The sequence below is a fragment of the Nicotiana attenuata genome, chromosome 7 (genome assembly GCF_001879085.1).
Source record: "Nicotiana attenuata strain UT chromosome 7, NIATTr2, whole genome shotgun sequence".
Lineage (NCBI taxonomy): Eukaryota > Viridiplantae > Streptophyta > Magnoliopsida > Solanales > Solanaceae > Nicotiana > Nicotiana attenuata.
In genome coordinates this window covers 95,861,680-95,873,665 of record NC_031995.1, presented here as the reverse complement: position 1 = coordinate 95,873,665, position 11,986 = coordinate 95,861,680, and the positions used below count along the sequence as shown (strand labels likewise).

The 11,986-nt window shown below is 38.8% G+C and overlaps 1 long non-coding RNA gene across 1 annotated transcript; it reads left to right on the top strand.

The window, feature by feature from the left end:
• On the top strand, nucleotides 1,695-10,125 carry LOC109229521. The gene is made up of 2 exons (XR_002068572.1): nucleotides 1,695-2,193; nucleotides 9,884-10,125. It is a non-coding gene; the product is annotated as an uncharacterized LOC109229521 (long non-coding RNA).

Sequence of the window (11,986 nt, the reverse complement as noted above, 5' to 3'; positions counted from 1 at the left end):
ATCTACAGTATCCGGAAACTATTCTATCAAATACATATTTTAGAGGATAGTAGCAAAATACTTTTCATCTTGCATATTCTTGAGATTACTAAGGAAGTAAAAGAATAGCATAAACTCACATCAAATTGCACTACAAGATAGCTAATATTCGACAAGGAACTTATGCTACAGTACCAGCGCTTCTCGCCCATTGACCCCATCCACACAATGCCACCTATAAAGAAAAGCTCATTCTACACTCCTAACTTACACGGTCCCATTCCTTCCATGCTTCTCTCCACCACTGTCAACTGGCTAAATACTAAATCATGTACAAAACCATCTAATGCAAAGCTGAAAATCAGAAATCACACAGAGCAGCTCTGGCTTCAATAAATATGGTTGACTACACCAGCTACTGAATTAGTGACCCTTTTTAAACCGCAAGCAGAACATTAATTTAATCTGTCTATATGGATTTTGACAGCTATAAACACTATTACGTCGCACTGAACATTGATGAAACAGATAGCTGGAATAAACAGATAAATGGAAATCGTAATAAATTTACAACAGTTCTCTTAAATGTACAGAATGAACTTGAAGAAATAGAATTCACTTTAACTCAACTGACTATAACTATAATATAATACAAAAGCATAACAGGAAATCAAAAATAACAATGTACTATACATTAAAAATCTCAAAGATCATAATTGTAAGAAAATTACCTTCTTGGGTGCGACACCAATTTTTTTCTTCTTTAACTGAGAATCATCGCTACAATCAACATCTACTGGTTGAGTCTCTGTTTTAGGCACGGATTCACGTCGGCTTCCCCCTAACTCATAATCCTCAACAACTTTACCTTTTCCCTTATCAGTCGCAGGAACACCTCCTATGACTGGTTCGGAATTTGTGTCGGGTAATGACAGGTAGGGAGTTTCATCGACTGACGAAGCATTAATATTGTTGCCTTTTCCACCCTCTAATTCTACATTTTCAGTTGTGTTTTCAACATGACTACTGCTAGGGTTACGACTAAATGGAGACTGAGAATCAGAAAATAAGGAAAAACTAGGAACAGACATGGCTGAGGCAACGGATTCAGCAGCTACTTGTGTTGAAGAATGATATTGTCCACGGCGCCACCATCTACGCGCACAATGCTTCCGACCCATAGAGAAAACAACAACCCATAGACATTGATTCATAAAAGTACAAAGGAAAACACAAAAATCCTATGATTTTGAAAACCCACTTTCACTAAAATGTACTTTCAGAAGCAAAAATTTCACCCAAAGCAAAAATGTCACCCAAAATTAGGTACTAGACGAAGAGATAGAACAGAATCGGAAGAAAAAATTTAAAACTTGAATGTGTTTCAATTTTGCGTTCTCATCGGTTGGCTATGGAGATTTGGAAACTGTACTCTACTCTACTTGTTAACTGTTAAAGAACGAAGAAAAGCGTGGGAAGATTGGGACGGGTGAAATAGATGGGCTGGATCGAAGATAAGGAAGAGATGGGTAGATTGGGCCGCGTGAAATATGGGGGCCGGGTAAATAAATTGGGCCGACTGGGTAGGCAGAGTAAATAGTTTGGGCATGGGTATTAAAAGGTAAATAGTTTGAGCTTAATAGGTATAAAGTGAGATTTTCTCTTTATTAAAACCCTACCTCCTACACTCTAATATATACACACATTAGGAAACCTAGAAAAGAGAACAATGAGACCCCTTTTCTCTTGGATATACATACACGGCGCATCTACACTGTCGGGGTGGTTCTTCTTCTTCTCCATTTTTCATTTTTCTCATACACTCCTCACTCTCTCATCAAAAACTCATCTCCACACTTTCCTCCCTCAAATACACAGCAATCTCAATTTTTCAATTTTCTTGTAATTCGTTCATCTGTGTCTCCAAAAACATGGCGACGACTCTTTCTGCAACAAAGTTTTGCAACCTTTGCCTTTTAATTCTACTAGATCTGCTAAAAAGCCCATTTTAATCCAAAGCTCATCTTTTCTTGGATCATCATCCTCTTCTAAGCTTTCTCTCAAGAAGCCTTTTAGCCTCCTAATTCTCAGCGTCGATCCAATGTAGCTGTTGTTGCTGTTTCTGATGTTGTTAAGAAAAAGAAGTCCAAGTCCAAATCCTCTCTCTCCAATCTGACCTTTATTTGGTCTTTGATTGTTGTGTTCTGCATTTAGGTATGTAAATCCTCATTTGTCCCTTTTTATTTTGAGTTTATGAATAAAAATTGATGAGCTCCTGTCGAAGTCGTGTTTGATTTTAGATATAATTGCCTAAGCCTGAAATTCTGCTTGTCTTTCCTTTTATGATCAATACTTAATGCTGCAATTGTTGAAGTTATTAGATAGTTATTTATTAGAATTGAAGGAATTGAAACTATGTTTAATGATTAGGAATTTATGAGGTCTAATTGCAATGTGTTTGAACTCATGTGGATGCTTGTCGTTAGAGAATTAAATGTAGTTTTTTTTGTTTGCATATTGAAATTTGTTGCCGGATTTTTCTCGCTAAAACGGTTTTAAAATCATCTTAAACTTGTATGTTGCATCCTATTTGGTTATTAGAAAATTCAAGTGAAATATAAATTGTAAAAGAACCAACTTGTCAAATAGTTGTTCTCCAATGCTCTTACTGCTTAGGTACATGGTTTTGGACTTAGGTACTTATCACGACCCTAAACTCAACCCGGTTGTGATGGCGCCTCTCGTGAAGACAAGGCAGCCGACACACCTCCAATTCACTTTAAGCAATTAAAATAATAACTACTAAGTCTTTAATCAAAATTAAAAATCCCAAAATAAGCATTTAGCAGTATAATTTGCGGAAATAAAAACCAACAAGCCCTACATCAGGGTGTCACCAGTCGTGAGTATCTAAAACCATACTGAGAGTCTAGAGTCTAGTCCACTACTACGTAACTGAATCAAAAGAAACTGAAATAGAAGGAGAATGCACTGGGCTGCGAATCGCCAAGCAGCTACCTAGTAAATCTCCGAAGACCTGCTGGAACTATCAACCTTCAGGAGCAGGACTTGTAGCGCCCGAATCTGCACACAGGGGTGCAGGGAGTAAAGTGAGTACTTCCAACTTAGTGAGTAATAAAAATAAATGAAGACTGAGTAATATAAACCACGTAATGCACAATATTAAGCTACAAGAGGCATAACAAATCAGTTATTATAATAAAGCGGTAAAATCTCATAACATATTTTTAACAGTTAAACGGCATACAGGAAAGGAAACAAAAAAATAAATACATAATAACTGCCCCTCAGGCACAGTAGCAATAGAATCAGCCCCTCGGGCAATGTCACAAAACTATACCAGCCCCTCGGGCTATATCTCAAATCACAATGGGTACCCGCGCTCACTGGGGGTGTACAGACTCCGGGAGGGGCCCCTTACGGCCCAAGCGCAATATCAAGCCATCTTGTGGCATCATAAACAGTCTCTCTGCCTCATATCAATATCTCAAGCCACCTCGTGGCGTACAATCTCAGGCGCTCAGCCTCATTATCATAATCAATGTATCACTGCTCCAGCGTGCAGCCCGACCCAAATGTATCCTCACAACACAGGCCCTCGGCCTTACTCAGTCAGAATCTCATAAGCCCCTCGGGCCATAGTAAAATATGAAGCTCAACTCAAATACCTTTGAAAATATCATTTAATGTGTTTCAAAAAAAAATAATACAGCTGAGTCTTTAAAATAGTAAAATATAGTATGACTGAGCACCAGTATGAAATCAATCAGTGAGGAAAATATTATTTAAAAATACCCTAAGGGTTCAAACAGCTGACACGAAGCCGACATATGGCATTTAGCCCAAAATCTATTAATATTAAACAATTAACTATCAAATACGCAGTAAAATAATCATTCGGGATGGACTAAGTCACAATCCCCATCGTGGTCTACCCCACGCTCGTCATCTAGCGTGTAAGTCACCTCAACATAGCCGTACGCTGTGAAATTCCGGGGTTTCATACCCTCATGACAGCATTTAAAATCATTACTCACCTCAATCCGGCCTGAAACCTAGCTTGAAATGCCTTTTCCCTTCGAAACGACCTCCGAGCGCTCCAAATCTACCAAGTTCAGATTTTTATCGTTAAATTATGCTAAACGAATGAACTCCAATTGAAAAATATCGATTTTAAGCACAAAACCCGAAATTAGTCAAAACCGACCCCCGGGCCTGCGTCCCGGAACTGGACAAACTTTATACCAAAATGTTCTTCATCATCTCACGAGTCCGTACATATAAAGAACTCGAAAATCGGAGTTTGTTTGACCCCACAAATCATCCCTAGAAGGTCTCTTAATCTCAAGCCCTAACTCTACCTTTTTCTACTTATTTTCATGAATTTAACACTGATATTTTGTTCCTTAATCACAAATAATCGTGTTTTAGGGTCCAAAATTCTTACCTCAACGAAGAACAATGATTTCCTCTCTTCAAAATCGCCCAAAGCTTCAAAATTTTGTGTTAAAAGTGAGAAACCCTTTGAAAATCGCGAAGGAGGAAATATTTTAATCTGACCAGACATTTCCGCATCTGCGGCCATTTTACCGCATCTGCGGTACCGCTTATGCGGTTATTCTTCCGCTACTGCGGACTCCACTTAGCCTGCCAAAAATTGCATCTGCGACTGCCTTTCCGCATCTGCGGCAGCGCAGATGCGGTTATCCTTACCGCTTCTGCGGTCACTGCTCGCCTAGCCTCCTTTCCGCTTCTGCGATAGCCCTTCCGCACGTGCAGCGCCGCACCTGCAGTCCCCAAACCGCAGGTGCGAAAACACCAGCAACAGCAAAACTTCAGTAGCTTCTAAACTTCAAAATGGTGCGATTGACCACCTGAAACTTACCCGAGGCCCCCGGGACCTCAACCAAAGGCACCAACATATCCAAAAACCTTATTAAAACTTGTTCCAATCATCAAAACACTTCAAACAACATCAAATCAACCAAAACACCTCGGATTCAAGCCTAAGTTTCTAAAATCTTCCGAATTCCGCTTTTGATCAAAACCCCAACCAAACCACGTCCAAATAACCTGAAATTTTGCACACACATCGCAAATCACATAACGAAGCTACTGCAACTCTCGGAATTCCATTCTGACTTCTATATAAAAATCTCGCCTATCAACCGGAAATCGCCAAAATATCAACTTCGCCAATTCAAGCCTAAATCTACTCCAAACCTCCAAAACCCATTCCGATCACACTCCTAAGTCCCAAATCACCCCCCGAAGCTATCCGAACTGTCGGAACTCACATCCAAGCCCTCTAACACATAAGTCAACATCCGGTTGACTTTTCTAACTTAAGCCTTCTTAAAAGAGACTAAGTGTCTCAAACCTTCTCGAAACCTTTCCGAACCCGAGCCAACCAGCCCGATCACATATAAAGCCAATAATTAAGGCAAATAGAAGCAGAAATGGGGAAAACGGAGCGGTAACTCATGGGACGACCTGATAAGCTGACCTCTATTCCATATTTACTCTATACAAAACTACTTCAACAATTTCATATCAGTAGCTCATTTTCTTACCCGTAGTTTGCTTTAGGCACGTATTTAAAATTATCACAGCTACGGGTATGGTTCTCGTGGCGTAGTTGTGATACCTAATTTCAAATTAGTTTTAAATATGAATATCCATAGTTTGTTTTAGTTGAGTAAAACCTTTTGAAATAAATTGAGGCGTGCCATCCACAAATGAATCCCATAATCTATGGTCCTCACATTAACACCAAAGCTAGTGTGAAAATACTTGGAACATTCATAACTAGTATAGAAAAATACTTTAAACATTCGTAGTTTGCTTTAGGCGCGTTTTATAATAAATTATTGTGACTATGGGTACGGTTCCCGTGGCGTAGTCATGATACCTAATTCCCAAGTTCGGGTGTGCATTTCATGTGACCCGATAATAACAACTTCGAACAATAATAAAATAAACATGTCGCAAATCGCGGGTGCATTTCATGTAGCGCGTTTTGCGGTGTGTTCCAAAACGGCAAGTGTACGACAATCGTAACTTGTTCAAGAAATATATTCCATAAAACCTCAAAAAAGGGTTAAAATAATTAAAAGCGGTAATAAAGTTAAAAATACACACTAGGTTTAAAACATGTACTAAATCAGATAATTAGGCCAATATTAATAGTTTAAGCGACCGTGCTAGAACCACGGAACCCGGGAATTCCTAACACCTTCTCCCGGGTTAATAGAATTCCTTACTTAGAATTTCTGGTTTCGCAAACTTTTAAATAAAGTCAAAATTTCCTCGATTTAGGATTTAAAAATAAACCGGTGACTTGGGACACCATAATAAATATTCCAAGTGGCGACTTTGAAATGAATAAAATAATTCCATTTCGATTTATGTCGCTTTAATTGGAAAAACTCCCTTATATCCCCTTTCGAGTGGTAAAAAGGAGGTGTGACAAAGTTTCCTACAAGTTCATCCATGGTCAGTATTTGCAATTCCTTAGCCTCTGTAATGGCATTAACTTTGCTTTCCCAAGAACTAGGTAGTACACTGAGGATTTTTCTGACAAGCTTGTTTCTTGGAATACTTTCACCAAGAGTTCGAAGCTCATTAATGATGGAGGTAATCGAGTATGCATATCTTGGATGGATTCATCATCTTTCATTCTGAACAGCTCATATTCAGTTGTGAGCATATCAATCTTAGATTGCTTCACTTGAGTTGTTCCCTCGTGAGCTGTCTAAAGAGCCTCCCAGATCTCTTTTGCTGATTGAATGGCTGATATCATATTACATTCATCAAGGCCAGCCACACACAAGAATTTTCTTTGCACGAAAATTCTTTTCTATAGCCTTTCTATCAGCGTCATTGAATTCCTTCCTCGTCTTGGGAATGGCTACAGCTGGGTCGCCAAGATTCTTTGTAGGGACAAGGGGTCTGTCACATATAACATCCCATAACTCAGAATCTTCAGCCATGATGAAGTCGTGCATCCTAGTTTTCCACCACCCATAGTATTGACCGTTGAATCTTGGAGGTCTGTAAGTAGACTGGCCTTTTTCGAAGTTAGGAGGAGCAGCCATGAGGATCCTTTCTAGGTGTTAACCTGATAGAAAGAACCCGCTCTGATACAAATTGTTAGAATATAAGGGTCCACCAACTTTTATAGAGAACCAGGTTCTCTATCAGATTCAACAGTACACACACAAAGCAGAAATTAAATGGCAAGAGGAATTTTACGTGGAAAATTCCCAGCTCTACGGGATTAAACACCACGACCTACCCTTGTAGGATTTCAACTTCACTGCTGAGCAAATCTTAGATTACAACCTATGCAACCTAGGAATTAACTTAATTCCTCACTAACTTGTAACACACCTATTACAAGCCACTTTGAAATAACTTTATTACAAAGACTTTGAAACTTGACTAAATCTAGCCAAGACTTAAACATAGAGGTTTAAGTTTTACAAAGGTTTCCTACAGAATGCTTCTTAAACAAGCGAGATAGGAACTTCAGTTTAAGACTATTACAAGGTTACAACTCAACTAAGGACATATAATAACTCTATGTGGGAATTGGTCTGTAGTTGTTTTTTTCTTTGTTCTTGAAGCACTTGACACTTGCTTGCTGAATAGTCACGTGAGTGAGATCTTGTGAAATCTCTAAGTGTTCAAGTAATTTGTTTTACCTCCATTGAATGCATATATACATGTGTGACATCACTTACAACGATTCAAGCAAGGTAGGTAAAAAGTTTTCCCTGGAAAGTTGACTGCAGCACTGTTTCTGTACTGTAGCGTGTGAAGGCAGCAACTTTCCAGCTGGAGAGTTGACTTCGTACAGTCTCCTCGGGAATAGGTAGGGACATGTTCCTTCAGTTGTTCCTTCCACTCTGAAGAGTTGAATCATATTCCACGCTGAATCTCAACCTGTAACCCTGTGATCTTGAGGTCTTGTAAATGTGTAACAGGTTCCTTATCTGGTTCTGGATATTAAGTTTGTTAGATCATCAAAACATAAAGTAAAGTACTTGTAACTTATCATAAACCATAGAACCAAGCATAATTCCTACTACTTCTTTTCTAAATTGCCTTCAATGCCTTCGTCTGATCTACTGCAAGGTCTCATGAACTGGCATTACTAGAAGGGGAATACCTGACCAACTTGTTAATGCCCCCTCATGGAACTTACCCAGCTAGAGTCTGAAAATAAGTGCTGGTGAGTCTCTAGGACACCCATATCATACAAACAACATCTTGTGTCATCAACAACATGAATATGCAGTTTTAGTAATCTTTCCTTGGTTAACAGCTTTTGTTGGTTGTCTAACCACAATATAACTCTGCTTGGGTAGCATAACATCACTCCAGATCAAGTCCACATCCCACAATCTTAACATTATACCTTGCTTTGCAATATAACTGCTTGATACAGAGTAAGTACCATTAGCAGTCAGTGTATATGCGCTTTCATTATACCATATTGTGCTTTAGTCTATTAAACTTCTTCCAATACCAATTGCAATCTATAGGCGGTTGATGATCCCATATATTCCTATATGTTTTCATATAGATGCCATGCACCCACCTGACCCACCATACATCATTTTTGTCATCAATTGCCATAGTATTTTGCCTGCCGTTGCCACATTCCATAGCTTACATCCCTTAATATTTAACCCTCAAAACTTCTCAGGTCTACAGATTGTATCCTACACTACCAATGCCAATTTCCTATACCCATTGAATACTACCCCGGAGGTATTCTCTACACTTTTTATCAATGTCATTTATGACACTTTGTGAAAGTATGAACACAGCTCCCCAAAAATTAGTAATAGAAAAGAGGACAACATTAATAACTTGTAGTCTACCAACATAAGAAATAACGATACTGGAAATCAGGGAGGTCACTCATTCTCCTTAACACTTTAGTTAGGTACTCCATGACCAGCACAAATAAAACTGGAGACATTGGGTCCCTTGCCTAAGTCCTCTCTTCCCCCTTAAAGTAGCCATATCCAACACTATTTACTTTAACTGTAAATATAGTAGTTGTAAGATGCATCATGATCAGTTGTACAAATGGTATGGGAAATCCATAGCCTTTGAGTACCTCTTTTAGAAACTCCCATCTAATCATGGCATAGGCTTTCTTTAGATCAATTTTTATCAAACACCTTGGAGTAGTCTTCATATTGTAATGCCTGAGTAAGACATGACAGATAAGTACATCGTGAATAAGTGACTAGTTGCTTGATTATAAGCAACAAGCACTGATATGGCTTTCCTTAGTCTCTTACAAATGATCTTAGAAATGTACTTGTAAATGACATTGCAACATGATATAGGCCTAAATTGACTAGCCAATAGGGGGTTGTCTACCTTTGGAATAAGAGCAATGATAGTGGAACTGATCTGTGTAAGCAGCTGACCATTATCAAAATATTCCAATATAGAACTTTTCACCTCTTCCCCAATAATGGACCATGAGGCTTTGTAGAATCGACTCCCATAGCCATCTGGACTAGGGCTCTGGTCTTCTCTATACTAAATATGGCAGCCATAACCTCATCAGTTGTGTATGGCCTAACTAACTGTAGTTGTTGTGCAGTTGTCAGTGTCTGCCCAATTCTCAAGAAACTCTAAAAGGTTTGTACCCTATTCCTACCTCTTCTCCCTAGCAACTCGGAATAATAATCCATAAATATTTTTGTTTTGTTTTCTTGGTCATTTTGTACCATCCCATGATTATAGGTTAATTGAATTATGGCTTATTGTAATTTTCTGTGTTTGATCACATAAAGAAGTATTTGTTATTGTCATCACCCAATTTAATCCATGTTGCTTTAATCCTTTGTTGCAGGAAAACTTCAGCAAGGTAGGAAGATTCATGAAATTGTGGAGCCTCTTCTGTTCTTCTTCCTGCAGCCTTATATCCAAGAGACTACTATGTAGTGTTGTTTGTGCTCTAGCAAGGGCCAGTCTATCTTCACGATAGCAATAAAGTTGTTGAAGTGCCTTTTATTTAGATCCCTCAACTTGTACTTTAACATTTTTAACTTCCTTACTACTTTAAACATGCTGCAGCCTTGCACTGGCTGGTCACATCCCTCCTTCACCACATCTAGGAAGTTAGGATGAGAAGCCTACACATTGCAATACTTGAAGGCTGCTTTAGCTCTCCTGTATGCATTAAGAGGAGTTAGCTTGAGTGGAGAGTGATCACTTATTCCTTCATTCAGGTATTGTGCACTGAATTTGGGCATAGATTTAAGTTAGTTTGAGTTGATAAATACCAGTCAATCTTGGATAAAATCCTACTGTCTCCATGTCTGTCATTCTAGGTATACCTGCTTTCATTTGTAGGCAATTCCATCAGCTCACAGTTCTCTACACATTGGTGAAAATCTGCAATCTCAGCCATTGTTATAGAGTTCCCTCCTATTATATCTTCAATGTTCAAGACAAAGTTGAGATCACCCATAACTATCCATAGGCTATTCACACCTCTACTCACTGTTTCGAAATAGCACTATAAGCTTCTTCTTTCTTCCTTAGTATTAAAAACATACACTATTGTCAACACAAATGTAACTTGCAGGCTAACATGATTCACCTGGTAGGTAACTACTTGTGTATTCTTAGTCAGCAAGTCAACCTTGAAACAATCAAGTCTCCAAGCCACCCATATTCTCATATTATAGTGCTCACTCAGATTTGTTATACAACCCCAACCACCAAATAGCCTACTGGCAACTTGGTCTATTTTCTCAGTCTTAATTTTTGTCTTCAATATAGCTATCAAACCTACATGTTCTTTATTACAAATGAGTTTTATCTCCTTTTGTTTGTTAGAGGCATTCATATCCCTAACATTCTAGCACATAATGCTATCCATGTCCACTGGGAGGTGTGATTTTCTCTCCCACATTTTTAGCAGTCCAATTACTCTGTTGAACATCTTTACCTATATTGCCATCCTCAGTCTCCAAGCTTGAAAGTTGTTATGGTTGTCGCGCCCCTTTTTCTCACGAAATTGGGTTTCGACATTTTGATGACTCCTTTGAGAGAGTAGGTAAAAAGGAATTGGTTAGAGTTGCCACCTAAAGGATTAAGGTGCGGTAGGGCACCTAGAGCAGATAACTCATGTTATACCAGTTTGCGTCCCCAGAAATCGGGTAAGGGCTCGAAATTACCTCGAGGGGAAGGTGTTAGGCACCCCTCGAGGTCCACAACGGTGGGTCCCGACTGAACTTAATTTCTGAATTAGTCTAATAAAGAAGCTAGACAAATACTTAATAAGGGATGGGGGGTCCTAAATTTTTTAGCCTAAAAGATCACCCTGTGCAACATAAACAATACTTCGTAACTCCCTCGAGTCAGGGTGTTACTCATATTACTCAGCGGGCACAGACTATCATCTCCTGCTACCCGATTACTATCTTTAAGTTGTTACCTAAAGTGCTCTAGTCAATTCTAATGCCTTTCCTATGCGTGCACTACCCATCCCTTACCTATGGCCCTAGAGGTATTAGGACCTCTATTCGGGATAGTTCTAGACTAAGCCTAGGTTGCTCAAAATGTAAAAGACTAGGCGACAAACAAAACATGTTAGGACTTGCAAATACAAAGCGAATATGGGCTCATGTTAACCTCCGCACATAAATAGCAAATGCACGCAATTAATTGACAATCTTTATCGATCTTAAAATCCTATATGCAGGATATCTATGTGAGAAATAGGCGAGCAGTGTTATATAGAAGCAGTTTCATTGAGGCGAGTATTAGGACCTATTATTTTCCTATTGATTTTAATGAATATCGTCTGGGTACTTCAAACAGTAATGCATCATGCTTACTGAATCCAGAATTATTATTAAGTCTTATAGGCATATGGTCTAAGTGATTGACAGTGGCGATTGTATTCAGAACCAATTAGTAAAATCCTATAGGCATGATATCTAAT